General features: G+C 45.2%; 1 protein-coding gene across 1 annotated transcript in view; it reads right to left on the bottom strand.

Annotated features, from left to right (window-relative positions):
- hap1 (huntingtin associated protein 1) overlaps positions 1 to 15,982 on the bottom strand; it is a gene marked incomplete at both ends in the record, with an annotated part of 55,655 nt that overhangs the window by 27,140 nt on the left and 12,533 nt on the right. The window lies entirely within an intron of this gene.

The raw sequence follows: 15,982 nt of genomic DNA on the forward strand, positions 1-15,982 counted from the left end.
TCACATGCATTCATGCGCACACGCACACACACGCACACCTCTCTCTTCAACTGTCGCACTCAACTTCCTGCCAATGCCAGCAAGACAAGCGTCCCCAAATCCTCACCCACTCAGCGGGTAGCACCAGCCGGCATCGCTATTAGCCGTTTCCCCTCATCTGTGTGTGTGTGTGTGTGTATGTGTGTGTGTGTGTGTGTGTGTGTGTATGTGTGTGTGCTTGCCACTGCGCCAGGCAGAGTGCCAAGGGGGAAACAGCCCAGTGAGATGCCCACTGTCAACCCAGCTCTCCGTTTGACCCTAGCTCCCCCAATGGATGGATGGACGGCCGAGTACACGAGAGAGAGAGAGAGAGAGAGAGAGAGAGAGAGAGAGAGAGAGAAAGAGAGAGAGAGCCGTGGGAAAGATTAGCCATCTGCTTCGCTTGACGCACATGCAGAAACTGAGCAGAAACAGCCCAAGCCTATAGTCCTGAGAGTGCAATTAAAATGTCCTCATCGTAACGTGTAGAACCTATACAAATGTTTATGCCTGGATAATGTTTTTTCACCTCACATTAATTCCATGGAAGGAAATTTTTAAAGCAAATCTGAGTAGATAAAGTAATTACCATATTATTATTATTATTATTATTATTATTATTATGACGTATGGTATTTACATTTGAGAAAATTAAAGTCAAAACTCAAAACTGTCTGTAGAATCTGGCATGAGCAGGTGCATCTAGTACGAGCAGCTAGCCAAACACTCATCTATCCTTGAGAGTGAACTCCAGGCCCCTTCAAAAAGTAACTAACTAACACTAACTTTGTGGAACTCGAGTGGAGCGCGTCTGTCTGACTTTGAACCGGGGGGGGAACGCGGGCTGAACTCTCACAATGTCAAGAGCAAGGGGAAGAGTCGCACTTCGGCACTCTAAGCAAAGGGGTGCCTACGTGTTGAGAGTCACACAGGCGGGAGGGAGGGAGAGAGGGAGGGAGGGAGAGAGTGGGTGCTAGAGAGGGTGAAGAGGGAGAAGAGTATGAAAGGGTGGAGGGAGAGAGAGGGCAGATAGAGGAGGCAGAGGAGAGAGGGGCTCTTGAGAGAAGGGTTCTTAGAAGAGGAAGAAAAGAAGACACTAATTGGTTACGCCCAATTCATCCTGTCGCGACCAGATTCAGAGCCGGTATACGGGCTGGGGGGGAGAGAGGGAGGGGCCCCGCCCCTCTCTGATTGGTCGAGAGGGGTTAGGACTCTGAACCCACGGTCGCCCCGGAAACCGGAGGACTGTGACCAGCTTGGTCATGTGTGGAAGATCAAATGGTTTGCTCAGTGGGGCAGCCTTGGTAGTGGAACATATCCCACTACAATACATTATCCTTACAATATAAAACATTAGCTTGCAACACAAGTGCAGACCTATGCAGAAGATTGCATTTCTATACAAACCTGAACAATAATTGTGATAGAAGACAAAAGACTTCAGCTCATTAAGTAAGGAGCTTTTTCACATTGAACCCAGCAAGCCATAACCATTAAAATCCATTAACAGATCGGGCCAAAATAATAGGTTAAATCTGCTCAAGGAGGATGTTGGATGGGACAGGAGTACCGTTTTTCAAGAAGACGCTGTGTACATAGGCTACCATAACAATGAAACATTTAAAGCAAATGTTACGCAACAACACCGGATGCGAGGCTTCCTATGTCTTTGGTTTTTTTTTGCTGTTCACGAGACACACCTGGGAAACCTCTTAGCTGGTCCAGCGCGCGCCACACCTTTAATAGCCCCATTGTGTTCCGATCCCTCAACACAAGCAAGCTCCCACACAATTCCCCGGCTATCGGGAATCTTTGTTTTCTGTTCCACAGGGCTTCCTTCCAAGTGCTTTCACTGGAGGCGTGTGGTCGACCTCGTTCACCTCAAGTGTACCGCCCAGGGCCCCCCCACCGCCGGCCGAGCCCAGGGGGTGGAGAAGATAAGAAGGTGGATCAACTGGGCCTGAATGGTAACAGCCGTTTGGCGATTATGGGACAAGCATAGATAATGACGGGTGTTCAGGTGAAAGCTATATTACAGTGGGATGTGGTGAGAGTGGTGCAGGTGGGCCCTTATAAAGAATCCCCCGCAACAAGCTGGGAAAGCACTGGTTCCCATTTGGTAGAAGTGTCATGCAAACAACACAATACACAAACCAGGTGTCAACCAATTGCATTTTCAGTGTTACCTGTAGGTGTTAGGTGTACCTATTTGACTAAAATGCCCTTTATGTAAGTGGATCTGGATAAGGGTACCTGCTAAAAGCCTGATGGGAATATTTCCCAGAATCACTTGATCAATAAAGGCTGTTCTGTCCACAAACACTCAGATGTTCAGCGATATTGATGCAACAAACTCAGTTACAAACAAGAGTTATCCCATAAATATCACATAGTACCTGCAGTGTTACTTCAGCTTTTATACTTTATACAAAAAAAAAGTTCAAAAAGTAGTAGAGATTATACTCACACAAGTCGTGACTTAAAAGTTATCTTGTCCGTGTCAATACAACATTTATCAGTCAAACATCAGCTGAGGATCTGGGCACCATGTTAACTCCTCAAACAAAACACAGCGTCTACGAGGCCCTATGCACGCTCACCAGCTCTCTCTGTCGTGATCTGCCTTGATGTGGACCAGATGGGCAAAAGGGTGGTACTACACACACACGCACACATATGCACACACAAAGGCCTTAGGGTGTACACACACCTGCTTTGCTCAGACACACACACGCGCACATGCGCCCACACACAGACACCAACAGACGTACAGACAGACAGACAGACAGACAGACAGAGACACAGACACAGACACACACATACACACAAGCCATGACTGTAAAACAGTTTGTTTGCATAATGTGAGTCACAAGACACTCCATTCAATTGTTATTTGCAGTAAGTAGCATTTCCCAGTACAAAAAATGACAAAACTATTACTCATATCTTCCCAGAGGGTAAAAGATAAAACCACATTTCCATTTCAAATGACCTTTCAACTCACATTCACGGTGTAATATTTCTAATGAACAAACCAAATCACCTCTCTTCTCATTCACCCAGAAGCTTTAGCTACAAGCTAACATTTAGCCTAGTCAGCAGTGGCCAGCACCAGGAGCTTCCAGAGCTATTGCTAAACCCATCAGAAAAACCTGACACCACCAGACAGACACGTTCCACATATGACGACCACGCCAGACCTCGTCACTAGACACCGCCTGCAGTGTGGCTGGTCAACCATTAACCGCTAGTAACTCACGGTCTCCCGCGCTTGTGAACCGCCGCGCCGATAACGGCCATTCTAAATCAACTACGGGTATCAACCAGGTGGCAGGTAGCTCAGTGGTTAGAGCATCCGGCCAGTAACTGAAAGGCCACTTGACAAGTGGTTTCCCATCAACCACTGCCAACCATTGTTCCCTTGAGCAAGGCACTCAACCCCAACACTAGCTCATAACTGCACGTCGCTTAGGATAAAAGCATCTGCTAAATGGCTCAATTGTATTGTAACCGTAGTATGAACCCAATGATTGTTTGCCCTTTATCTTCAATGCTTTCTTCTTTATCTTATCTTTCGCCTCAGGATCAAAATTCCCCTCTTCAAGAAGTACTATCCGCATCCTTCCTCTTAGCATCTGCTGTATTTGTATCTTGCTGCTCGTGCTCCTTGGCTTTAACACTAGATTAAGCTCTTAATCACTTGTTTAGAAGGGTGATGCACTTGTGAGAAATTCTATTGTTCGATGCATCGCGATTCTCTCTTCAACGATGCATCGCTCAAGGCTCCAAACTCAGTCAGATTTTTTTGTTGTAAAGGTCCTCGCTGTAAGCGTCAACTCCTTGCGGCTTAATGGAGAAATGTGAAAAAAAAAGTTGGTGAATCGTAAGTTACAGTAACGGACGTGTAACAAACGTGTGTGCCGTGTTTACGTTTGAGTGTTAGTGAAGATGGCCGAGCAGGAGAAAGAAATCCGACAAAAACCCACTGCTTTAAAAGAGAATGGACAGCATGGAAGCACTTTGGCTTCTATGAAGCTGACGGGAAAAAGACCTGGACAAGAGCCACACAGTGTGCAGGTTGTGTGAAATATACACAACATGAGAGACAAATAGAAAATGCTGATGCCTCAAGATGCATCGATAATTATTTTATAATCGATAATCATTTTATAATCGCATAGTTGCCCTCTGAATCGAATCGTGAGGTGCCCAGAGATTCCCACCCCTAGTAATACACTGACTACCTACGCTAAATGCAAGTAAGTTGGATAAAAGCATCTGCTACATGACCAATGTTATGCATGTTTAGCTGTAACTATCTTCGTTCTTTCGATCTCTCAATGGTGTTTCTGTACGTTGGATGCGATTCTGCATGATGATGACCTTTATAGGGTTTTTCTCACCTTGTGCGTGTACAGTATCTCTCTGACTCCGCCCCCCGACTCTGTCCCCTATGCAATGCTTGCATGTGACCGCTGACTACTGTACTGTACATAGCTCACAACACACACACACATCACATGTCACACACACTCTTGTAAAACGTTGCACACACATTACACCCTGTACACCTACTGTACTGTACACTCATCGCACTACATTTGGTATGTTGTATTTTGTATTCATACTCTGTACTGCTCATTTGCACTGTCCTGTCTTTGCACTGTCCCATTTTGTCCCTGCACCCTGTCTAACATTGTCTGCCACCACTGACCGAAGCAAATCCCTAGTGTGTTGTCCCTGGCGATAAACGCATTCTGATTCGGATCAAAGCATCGGACGGTAGATAAATGAAAAACGATGGAGCCGTCATACCCAGAGAGAGAGAGAGATCACACCACACATGATTTAATATCCCCAGCCAGCAGGCGCTCGCTCTTTTTCCATTTTTGATCCGGAACAAAGAACAGCGCCGGTCAAACACTGAGCCTATCGGGAGGACAAATGGCGGAGATATGAGAGAGATAACGTTACCACACGGCAAACACAGGCATGAGCTGAGCCAGAGATATGGAAAGATGGCATGAGGAAAAAGAGCCAGAGAGAGAGAGAATAGAATAAGAGAGAGAGACAAAAAACAAGCCAGAGAATGCAGTTGAGAGGTGAAAAACATGCACATACAGAGAGAGACAGACATGCAGACAGACAGACTGTCAGACAGACAGACATGCAGACAGACAGACTGTCAGACAGACAGACATGTAGACTGGCAGACAGACATGCAGATAGACGGACATGGAGACAGACAGACAGACAGACAGACAGACAGACAGACAGAGACAGAGACAGAGACAGAGACACAGACACAGACACAGACACAGACACAGACACAGACACAGACACAGACACAGACACAGACACAGACACAGAGACAGAGACAGAGACAGAGACAGAGACAGAGACAGACACAGAGACAGAGACAGAGACAGAGACAGAGACAGAGACAGACAGACAGACAGACAGACAGACAGACAGACAGACAGACAGACAGACAGACAGACAGACAGACTTGGGCACGAGAGTGAAAGTGAGAGGCAGAGAGGCACAGTCTCACAGAGAGAGAGATATAGAGATTGAGGGAGGGACAGAGAGAGAGAGACCGGAGAGCGAGAGAGGGAGGGAGAGAGAGCAGAGGGCATGAGAATCGACAGAGACCTCCTGGTTATTTTTACGGCCCGCCACTGTCACCGAGACAACTGGGGCAGCTATATCTGGATACAAACCTGGTGCGAAAGTGGCTTTAAATACCAAACTCTCACACTCACTGCACAATCAATGTCTCTCTCTCATCTGTTGCTGTTCATATGGTTGTATAGTCCCTGTTAGCCCTCTTTTTTTACCCCACCCCCTTATCTAGTGTCTTCTTTTTATTTGTTTGTTACTCTGTATCCAGTGTTTCTCTCTTTCCTACCTTCCTGTAACTTTTCAACTTCTGATACGCCTAATTTCCCCTCTGGAGGATCAATAAAGTCTCATCTTAACAAGGCCTGAAGCCCTGAGCTCAGTTCAGTACAGCTCTAGGGTACTTACAGCGAGCACAGGGGAGAGACTTGTGCTGTGAGGCCACGCGTCTCTCATGGACTAATTCTAATCAATGACCGTCCACAGCCGGGCTTTGAGACGGCCGTAAGGGTCGATGAGTTCAACAGAATGTTATTCGGTCTCTAATACGGTACAGTGAGTGGTTAACTGAGTCAAGTGGCTCTGAGGAGTCCGATTTAGAGGGCGGGATTCCTCTTTGGCCCCGTTTTTGGTACCTTATCACGTTGGATCAGGGATCTCTCGTCTGCAAGCAAGGGAAGGAAAGAAGACAACGCCATTTGGAAGTCTTTGAACATGGCCTAAGGCCTGAAACTTAACTCCTTGAGTGTATGCAGGCCTCTATACTGAATAGTCTCAGATACCACCACATGTGCCAACCTCGTCGGCTGGTGCTCTGATCTCCTTGAACTGTTAATCAGTCATAATGAGGAACATTGTAAATCCTTTTACCTGATTGCAATCTGCCATGTCAGCAGGAATCTGCAGCGCTAAAGCTAAACAAAGTTGGACTATTCAATAATAAAAAAATATATATATTATTACAGTGATTTCTATACAATCACAATATACATTCATAATAACATCAACTGTATGCTGAGTTGATTAAATAGTTGCAGCAAGCTTAATAAGATGCAAGGTAGGGGCATTAAACTCCACCTCGTCAGTATTGTGGTTCAACTCCCTGCAGTAATTCGCTGTGGTGATTATCATGCAGGTGACAAAGCTTGTCCTCTTTTAGCCTCACAACTGGAGGACACTGCAGAGCCAGAGAACCTGGAGAGACAGACAGCCAGTCAGACAGACAGTCAGCCAGTCAGTCAGTCAGTCAGCCAGACATGCCAGTCAGTCAGCCAGACATGCCAGTCAGTCAGCCAGTCAGACAGACAGCCAGCCAGTCAGTCAGTCAGTCAGTCAGCCAGACATGCCAGTCAGTCAGCCAGTCAGACAGACAGCCAGCTAGTAACCCAGGAGAGAAGAGAGCTATAAGAAGCCATCTTCGAACAGTCTGACAAACTGAAGTTCATATGAGAAAAACAAACTCACCAAACTAAGACACCCTCCCTTGTTTTCTCACCAGGTATGTACTGTCAACAATGTACTGTAACTGACCGACACTGAAACTAACCTGTCTTCTGACATGAACAGGTTCTTGAGCACACACACTCACTCACTCGACTCACTCACAACGAGCGCCGTGGTTAATGCAGGCCTACTAGTGAACTCAATCACTCTTATCCTCCATGAATCAGGCCCCTCTGTTCTTCCCTGTTAAGCATGTTTGCCATGTTGTCATTAGACAGAGCCCTATCTCACTCCCACCCACCCACCCACACACACACACACTCGCACACACACACAAACACACCCTCCCCACAAACTCACACAGCCCTCCACTTTTGTGTAGTCTGCCCCCGTGTTGAGAAGACAGTAGCAGGGAGGGGGGGGGGGGAAAGCAAACACAGAAGCCTCTGTACTGGCTCCCAGGACTAATGAACGCCCACACGCACAACAGCTCCACTCTAGCTACTGTATGCTAACCGTGCTAATAGCACTACAGTGTAGTTGACTGTATGCTAACAGCGGTAATGGCACTACAGTGTAGTTGACTGTATGCCAACAGCGGTAATGGCACTACAGTGTAGTTGACTGTATGCTAACAGCGGTAATGGCACTACAGAGTAGTTGACTGTATGCTAACGGTGCTAATGGCATTACAGTGAAGTTTATGTTAACGGCGCCCTACAGCCACTTACTGTCAATTGCCAGGTTGGAGCACCCTTGCATCGGATGGTGCTGTTGATGGTGGGACGGTCTCTCCTTCAGTGTGTGTGTGTGTGTGTGTGCGCCTGTCAGATCCAATGCCCTCGGCTGCTGCTGTTGCTGCTACTCCGATTAGCTACAGTAGACCTTGTCCCGAGTGGAGAGTGTGTCCTGACCAAGGGAGAGACGGAGGAGAGAGGGAGGAGAGAGAGGTGGGGGAGGGACATATGATGGGAGTGTGTGACAGAGAGGGTGTGTGCATGTGTGTGTGTGTGTGTGTAAGAGAGGGAGAGCGTGAGAGAAAGAGAGAGAGAGAGAGAGAGAGGGAGAGAGGGAGAGAGAGAGAGAAGGGAGGACAGGACGGGGAGGGAGAGAGGAGGAGAGCCTGTGAGTGAGCTGTACGCCCTGTCATGTTGCGGCTACTGGATTTCCCTCTCCTCCTCCTCCTCCTCCTCCTCCTCCTCTGTCGCTCTCTACCTTTCTCTCTCTCCGCCTCTCCGCCCCTCTTTCCTTCCTCTAGCACGACGTGGTCATTTGCATCACCGGTCAAATCCCGCAGCTCCCTCACTCCTATCAGACACACTGATACCAGGCACTGAGATTACAGATTACAGATCAAACACTTCATACTGGCCACTGTTTTCAAAACGACTAGTCACTGATTAACAATCACTGCTCGTTTTAATTATCAATGGTAGGCCTCTGGACAACATAGCTAGTTAGGGCCAAGTGCATAAAGTCCAGTTCGAACTACTATGAAGTATGAACTGAATATTCATGATGTTTTCTTATGTGGTTGAATGTTTCTGTATACGACAGTAAGATTAGCATCCATGTGGCTATGCGACACGTCGAGATTTATTCTATAGGGCTTCATCTCCGATGGATTTGTCAACAGTAGCCTAGTGTTTATATGACACATACTTCTAAGCAGGCATCTACCTTTAGACTGGCCTACTGTAATACCGCTGTAGCTGCCCAACATGTGACCAGTAGACTCACAATTACTGTTCATGACTGAACAATGCTCTCATTAAAACAGACTTAGAGATTTTAGTAACAATCATTAATAATTTTATTAATGAATTAGGCTAAAGAGAAATCGAGGCCATACAGACAGCATGGTCGCGTGCAACAATATAGAAGCGTTATTGTTATTCTACTGGATAAGACATGAATCATACTAAAGCGTTATAGCAGCATAGAATTCCATGACAGCAGGCTAACGTGTGTAGAAGTCCTCCAAATATTGTAACTGACAAGACTTGTAGATGGATAATCTTAGGAAAAGCATGCCCGTATCGGTAGCATTTTTCAACGATTAAGTAATTCTCATAGGAGAGAGAGGCACCTTAAAAGGGCATGAGCCCTCAGTGGAGCACAGAACGCCACCTGCAACGCAGACTCTATTCATCTCATCTCATATGCATGCTCCAAAAGGCACATATTTTGGACATCACCAAAAATTATAACCTCAATTAGGCCGGGGCAAGCATGGTAAACGTAGGCCTGTCGACCAGCACGTAGTCAGTTATCACCAGGTTCAAAGAGCTGGGCTGAATCTCATCACCATTCATATTCATTGTTTTGTTATCTTTCTTTGTGACAAGGTGGCCACCCCAAGTAGCCTATGTTGTCTGCAGTTGGAGCAATCAAATGGCTACATCCACACAAGACGGCAAACAACTTGAAATACTAATGTATCCAAATACCAGTAGGCCTGCATTCTCACAACACAAAAGTTATGTCTGTTTGAAACATTCACCAACCCGTTTGTAAAAGGATACCCGAGTGTCCTGGTCAAGCGGAGACAGGCTACAGGAAGTGTTAAGGGGTGGGGACTTGACATGTCAGAAACTGGTGGAAAAAGCAGTTTATCCAGTAGTTGTCACATGCATTTCAGCTAAATTTCATTGAAGAGGCAGATGGCGCAAACTGAATAGGCTAGATATGTTGTCAACTAGAGGAGAGGTTGGATATTTTTCGTAGCCTAGCCGACTGTATGATTCGCATTCACAAGAGACAAGTTGCACGTTATGACACCATCTGTTCAAATCCAAACCCTCCTGGATTCAGAGGTGAATTTGTACACCGGCAACAAATATAGAAACGCGTACTTTAATTCAACTAGAAAGCCTCGGTTTCTGGAAAACGTTCAAGCCGAATAGACGCTTTGAATGTCCACTGACAACAATGGGTAGGGCTCCTGAAGATCCCACCCTGGGTCTATGGAAACTTACCCCCAAGCCGGAGCAAACTGTTTCGTTTAGAGAAGGAAGGACAGGCTACAGCAGTGATGGTAAATTCATGTCAGACCTACCAATAACTCAAAATAGGATATAACGTTATTAACACTTACGTACTGGCTTTTTCCTAGGTTCTTCAAGGTCGTCGGTCGTCCGTTGCATACACTTGTCAGAACTTTTCCTCCGGCAAACTTCGAGCGAGGCATTATGGAACATGTAGTTCCACGCGCGAGCGCCTCTGGCTGGCCGCATGTGGGTTATCAGCTAATTGAAACATTTACTGAATAGTTATTTGACCCATTTATTGAAAAAGAACAATACAAATATGTATAATCACTATATATTAAGCCTGCTTTTTATAATTGGTATTTAATTGGTTGTTATACTTCCCAAAATAAATGTCTAGGCTAAATTTCTAATGTTTACCATGACTATGACAGTGACACAGCTATAGATACTGTACATTTATCAGAGTTCATTAAAGGAGTAGTAAAGGGAAAATGCATGTTTAGCCCTGTTTTAAGGTTACTTATGATCATATACAATGGTTGAGATCAAAACGTTGACAAAACTAGCACTTTTGAGAAAGTCTGATAATTGCTCTACCACCGTTTTGGTCATACAATGGATGTAGGTGGGCACCTTGAAAAATCTTTCAAAAACATGTTAAACTCTCGATTTTTGCAAATGTATTAAAATTAAAATTAAAAAAAATATCACATGTACATACATTTTTACTCCCTTTGCTGAGACACTCAAAATTGAGCTCAGGTGCATCTTGTTTCCACCAATCATCCTTGAGATGTTTCTATTTACCCACCTGTGGTAAAATCAATTGATTGGACATGCTTTTGAAAGACACACACCTGTCTATATAAGGTCCCACAGTTGACAGTGCATATCAGAGCACAAACCAAGCCATGAAGTCAAAGGAATTGTCTGTAGACCTCCAAGACAGGATTGTATCAAGGCACAGATCTGGGGAGGGTTACAAAAAACACAGCTATAGATACTGTACATTTATCAGAGTTCATTAAAGTAGTAGTAAAGGGAAAATGCATGTTTAGCCCTGTTTTAAGGTTACTTATGATCATATACAATGGTTGAGATCAAAACGTTGACAAAACTAGCACTTTTGAGAAAGTCTGATAATTGCTCTACCACCGTTTTGGTCATACAATGGATGTAGGTGGGCACCTTGAAAAATCTTTCAAAAACATGTTAAACTCTCGATTTTTGCAAATGTATTAAAATTAAAATTAAAAAAAATATCACATGTACATACATTTTTACTCCCTTTGCTGAGACACTCAAAATTGAGCTCAGGTGCATCTTGTTTCCACCAATCATCCTTGAGATGTTTCTTTTTACCCACCTGTGGTAAAATCAATTGATTGGACATGCTTTTGAAAGACACACACCTGTCTATATAAGGTCCCACAGTTGACAGTGCATATCAGAGCACAAACCAAGCCATGAAGTCAAAGGAATTGTCTGTAGACCTCCAAGACAGGATTGTATCAAGGCACAGATCTGGGGAGGGTTACAAAAAATGTTCTGCAACATCAGGGGAGAAAGGCCTTGGTCTGGTAGGTGACCAAGAACCCGATGGTCACTGTGACAGAGCTCCAGCATTCCTCTGTGGAGATGGGAGAACCTTCCAGAAGAACAACCATCTCTGCAGCACTCCACCAATCAGGCCTTTATGGTAGAGTGGCCAGACTGAAGTCACTCCTCAGTAAAAGGCACATACTGTAACAGCCCGCTTGGAGTTTGCCAAAAGGCACCTAAAGGACTCTCAGACCATGAGAAACAAAATTCTCTGGTCTAATGAAACCAAGATTGAACTCTTTGGCCTGAATGCCAAGCGTCACGTCTGGACTCTGGAGGAAACCAGGCAACGTTCATCGATGACGATGAATGCAGTATGTACAGAGAGATCCTTGATGAAAACAACCCGAAGCACACAGCCAAGATAACAATGGAGTGGCTTCAGGACAAGTCTGTGAATGTTCTTGAGTGGCCCAGCAAGAGCCCAGACTTGAACCTAACTGACCATCTCTGGAAAGACCTGAAAATAGCTGTGCAGCAACACTCCCCATCTAACCTGACAGAGCTTGAGAGGATCTGCAGAGAAGAATGGGAGAAATACCCCAAATACAGGTGCGCCAAGCTTGTAGCATCATACCCAAGAATGCTTGAGGCTGTAATCACTGATCACTAATCACCAAAGGTGCCTCAACAAAGTACTGAATAAAGGGTCTGAATACTTATGTACATGTGATGTTTCAGTCTTTTTGTTTTTAATACTTTTGCAAAAATTCCTAAAAGGTTATCACTGTCATTATGGGATATTGTGTGTAGATTGATGGGAAAAGGCAGGCCTGGTCCCACTAAAGTTCCCAATGTGACGGTCTGGATGTGTTTACGGTAAGTGCTCCCATGACTCACCCTATAAAGTTATGTTCAGACCGGCAGTCACATGGAAGTGTCTCAATAAGAGCATTCAGATTCTTCTGCCCCCATGTAGTTATTTTCAGTTATTCAATCTGACATCAGTCCTTCATGTCCGTGGGTGAGAGGCGAAGCTCAGAACTGGGATTTAACAGAACAGGAGTAAGCATGCTTAATTTAGGCTTATACTGTCCATGTAGAATAGCAAACTTTCGGCCTTCTGACATTTACAAACATTTTATCGTAAGGATCATCTTATGTTAGGGATGTTATTATTAGGGATTCGTAGGTTGGATTTACTTTTGGTCAAAGTTTTCTGCACCTCCCAAACTGGGAACTCTTATGGGTTTGACATCTCACTCATTTTAAAAATCTGCCAAAGATGGGTTTGGAGCTGCCGCCCCGCTCTATATCTGGGATTCTCACACACTACTTAAAACGCCCTCGCTGGGCTGGAGAGCAAATGCAGAGCTATTTAAACTTCCAGAGCCAACCACCAAACACGCCTGGGAATGTGACCCTCTGACCCTGGACACATGCACACACACGTGCACACAAACACACACACACTCTCACACAAGACGCACACACACAATACAGACCCATTTCTGTGCCTATTGAAATCAACTCTCCTCTCTCTCTCACTTTCACACAGACACACACACTCTCACACACACGTGCACACGCACACACACATCATACAGACAAATTACTGTGCCTGTTCAAATTAACTCTCTTCTCTCTCTCACACACACACACACACACATTACTGTGTCTGTTCATGAGGGTCAGTCATTTCAGCAAAGCGGTGTACATATTTTAATTGAAGGACCTCAAGGGTCTTTTATTAACCACACGGCAGTGATACAAATACACACATGACTGAGTGGCGATACACACACACACACACACACACACACTGGCCGTCACCGGTGGAATTTATGTTCTGCATTTCTCCCATCCAAGCTGTCCTCGTCCAGGGGCAACCAGGAGCAATGGGCAGCCACACAGAAAGGCCTGGGAGAAAGCCCACGTGAGACTCGAACCCAGGGACTTCTTGCTGTGAGGTGACTGTGTAACACACTGAGCCACCATGCCACCCACGAGCAATTTGGGGTTCAGTGTCTTGCTCAAGGACACTTCGGCACACTGCCGTGAGCTGGGATAGTTATCTTTCACAGGCTTCAACACTTTTCAGCCAGCAGTATTTGAATGTACTAACAGTATTTTGTAGTAACAGTGGTGTTTATGCGATACAATATGTATATGTCTCCCTCTAGTGGCGCAAATTAGCAGGTGTGATTCTAATACTGAAGAAACTACAGTATTAGTCTATTACTTTAACATTTCTGTATTGTTCTGCATCTCATCTTCATAACAGATGACAGAAAATAAATAGAAAATAAACACTGAACTGAATTAATACTAAAGAGCGATGTTGAAAAAATATTTTAGACTGTAAATCAACATTCAAATTGTATTTGCAGATCAAATTACTCTTGAAGCAAACATCATCTCCCCCCATACATACGTTACCCTATCAAAACAGAATTGAATTGAGGTCCCTTGATCTCAGCTCTTGAAATATGTTGTAAAGTAGCCCCCGCAGTAACACAGTGGAGCGATTATCCCTGCAGTGGTGTGATGTTCAAAACTAGTCCCACACACTGTCCATTGTTCCACCATCGAACACACGGCCCACACATTCTCACATCTGGAGGCAGCCATTAATAATTGACAACAGCGTCTCCATCAGTCCCAGCACAGCCGATGGTCCAGTCCAGGCCACTTCCTCTTTCCCAAGGACAATGGGGGCCGTTTCCTGTGGGGCGCGAGGGAGAGACAGTGGGGTATTGTGGGGGCAGGACACCATATCAACGAGGCCCGACCTTGTAGTGAATGGCTGGCTGCGAGATTCATGGTCTATCTGCGAGGAGGGGTCACAGGGTCATGACGGAGACGGCCTCCGAGACGGGGATGCGGTGTTCTGGTGACCCCGATATAGATGATTCAGAGAGCTATTAAAAGCCCATGAATACCCCAACACTCATGACCTTACAGTAGAATGAGAGAGAGAATGTGTGTGTGTGTGGTGTGTGTGTGTGTGTGTGTATGTGTGTGTGTGTGTGTGTGTGTGTGTGTGTGTGTGTGTGTGTGTGCGTGTGCGCGTGTGTGTGCATGTGTGTGTTTGGTTCAGGGTCAGAGCGCTAGAAAGGGAGCGACAGACAGAGAAGAATAGTGCATGAAGGCCAGGGGGGGTATTCTTACCCGTACATGAAAACCAGCGGAGGGTTTACCAGTGAATATCAAGCTTTGGCTACCTGAGCCATATCAAAGAGATCATATCCTTTGGCGGAGTCTGGAAACAGGTGTCAGTGAGTCAGAATCCCTCATGAATCCCACTCTATAATTCCTGGCTGATATTCAAAGACAAGACATGCAGTGTTCAAACAATGGTACTATTCATCTCCCAGCTCTTCTTATATACAGCACCGTACCATTATATATGTACATTAACATACAGTACATCCAGTCATGTTTGAGACAAGCTGAACGAAGCAAGCAAATGATGTCTGCGTCTGTCGAATGTTAGGTAGGCTACAGATTATGATGATATGAACAGACTTCACTTGATAGACCGATCAAGCGAAATAACTGATTCACAAACACCCTCCAGAATATTTCTGTGTTTGTGACAGATTACAGTGTACAGTAAGTGTTACCATCCAACGATACTCTTAACCAATAAAACAATTCCTATAAAGGTCCTAACGCATCACGTGAACTGCAGACCACTCAAGAGTATGTGACCCATAGGAATGCATCCTTGTGAAAATCGTAAAGTGTCAATTGGGCCTGAGGCTATAGGCGAGAGCTGTCGACCCACACACACAGTTCCCATCCATAGTTCCAGACACATGGCCCATATAAGCAGCCCTGACCCAATATGCCCTGCCTCTGTCTGGTGGCTTAATAAGATGGCTGTCACAATGACCACATAGGAGCTGGTCAGATGACAACACACCCTGAGGCAATGAATAGCCAATGTCCTATCTGTCACACACTGGAGACGGCCCCTTTCTGCTCATAAACCGTGACCCGTCGCTATCGTCCATGGCGATGTTGCTGTTGTGTTTTCACCAACCAAAATGTTTAACGTCACCTTCTTGTGCTGTCGAGAAGACGTTCATAATGAGATGGGAACGGTTTAATGAAAGAGCAGAATTGCTATCTTTTATGGTCTCTTTCTCTGCCTACTCATCTCCTGACTCAAGTTGAGTGTTAGGGCCAATGGCAAAAACATGTTTAACTTCTGGACAGGAACACAAAACAACATGAATTATATTATATATTAAAGTAATTACTGCTTTGTAGGTTTCCTGGTACTTAATATTGTATGAGAGCATTCATTGTCGTTCTGTCTGCTCTCGGACAACACAATGAAGTGACTTTTGGACATT

This window comes from Borostomias antarcticus, assembly GCF_949987555.1.
Source record: "Borostomias antarcticus genome assembly, chromosome: 7".
NCBI lineage: Eukaryota > Metazoa > Chordata > Actinopteri > Stomiiformes > Stomiidae > Borostomias > Borostomias antarcticus.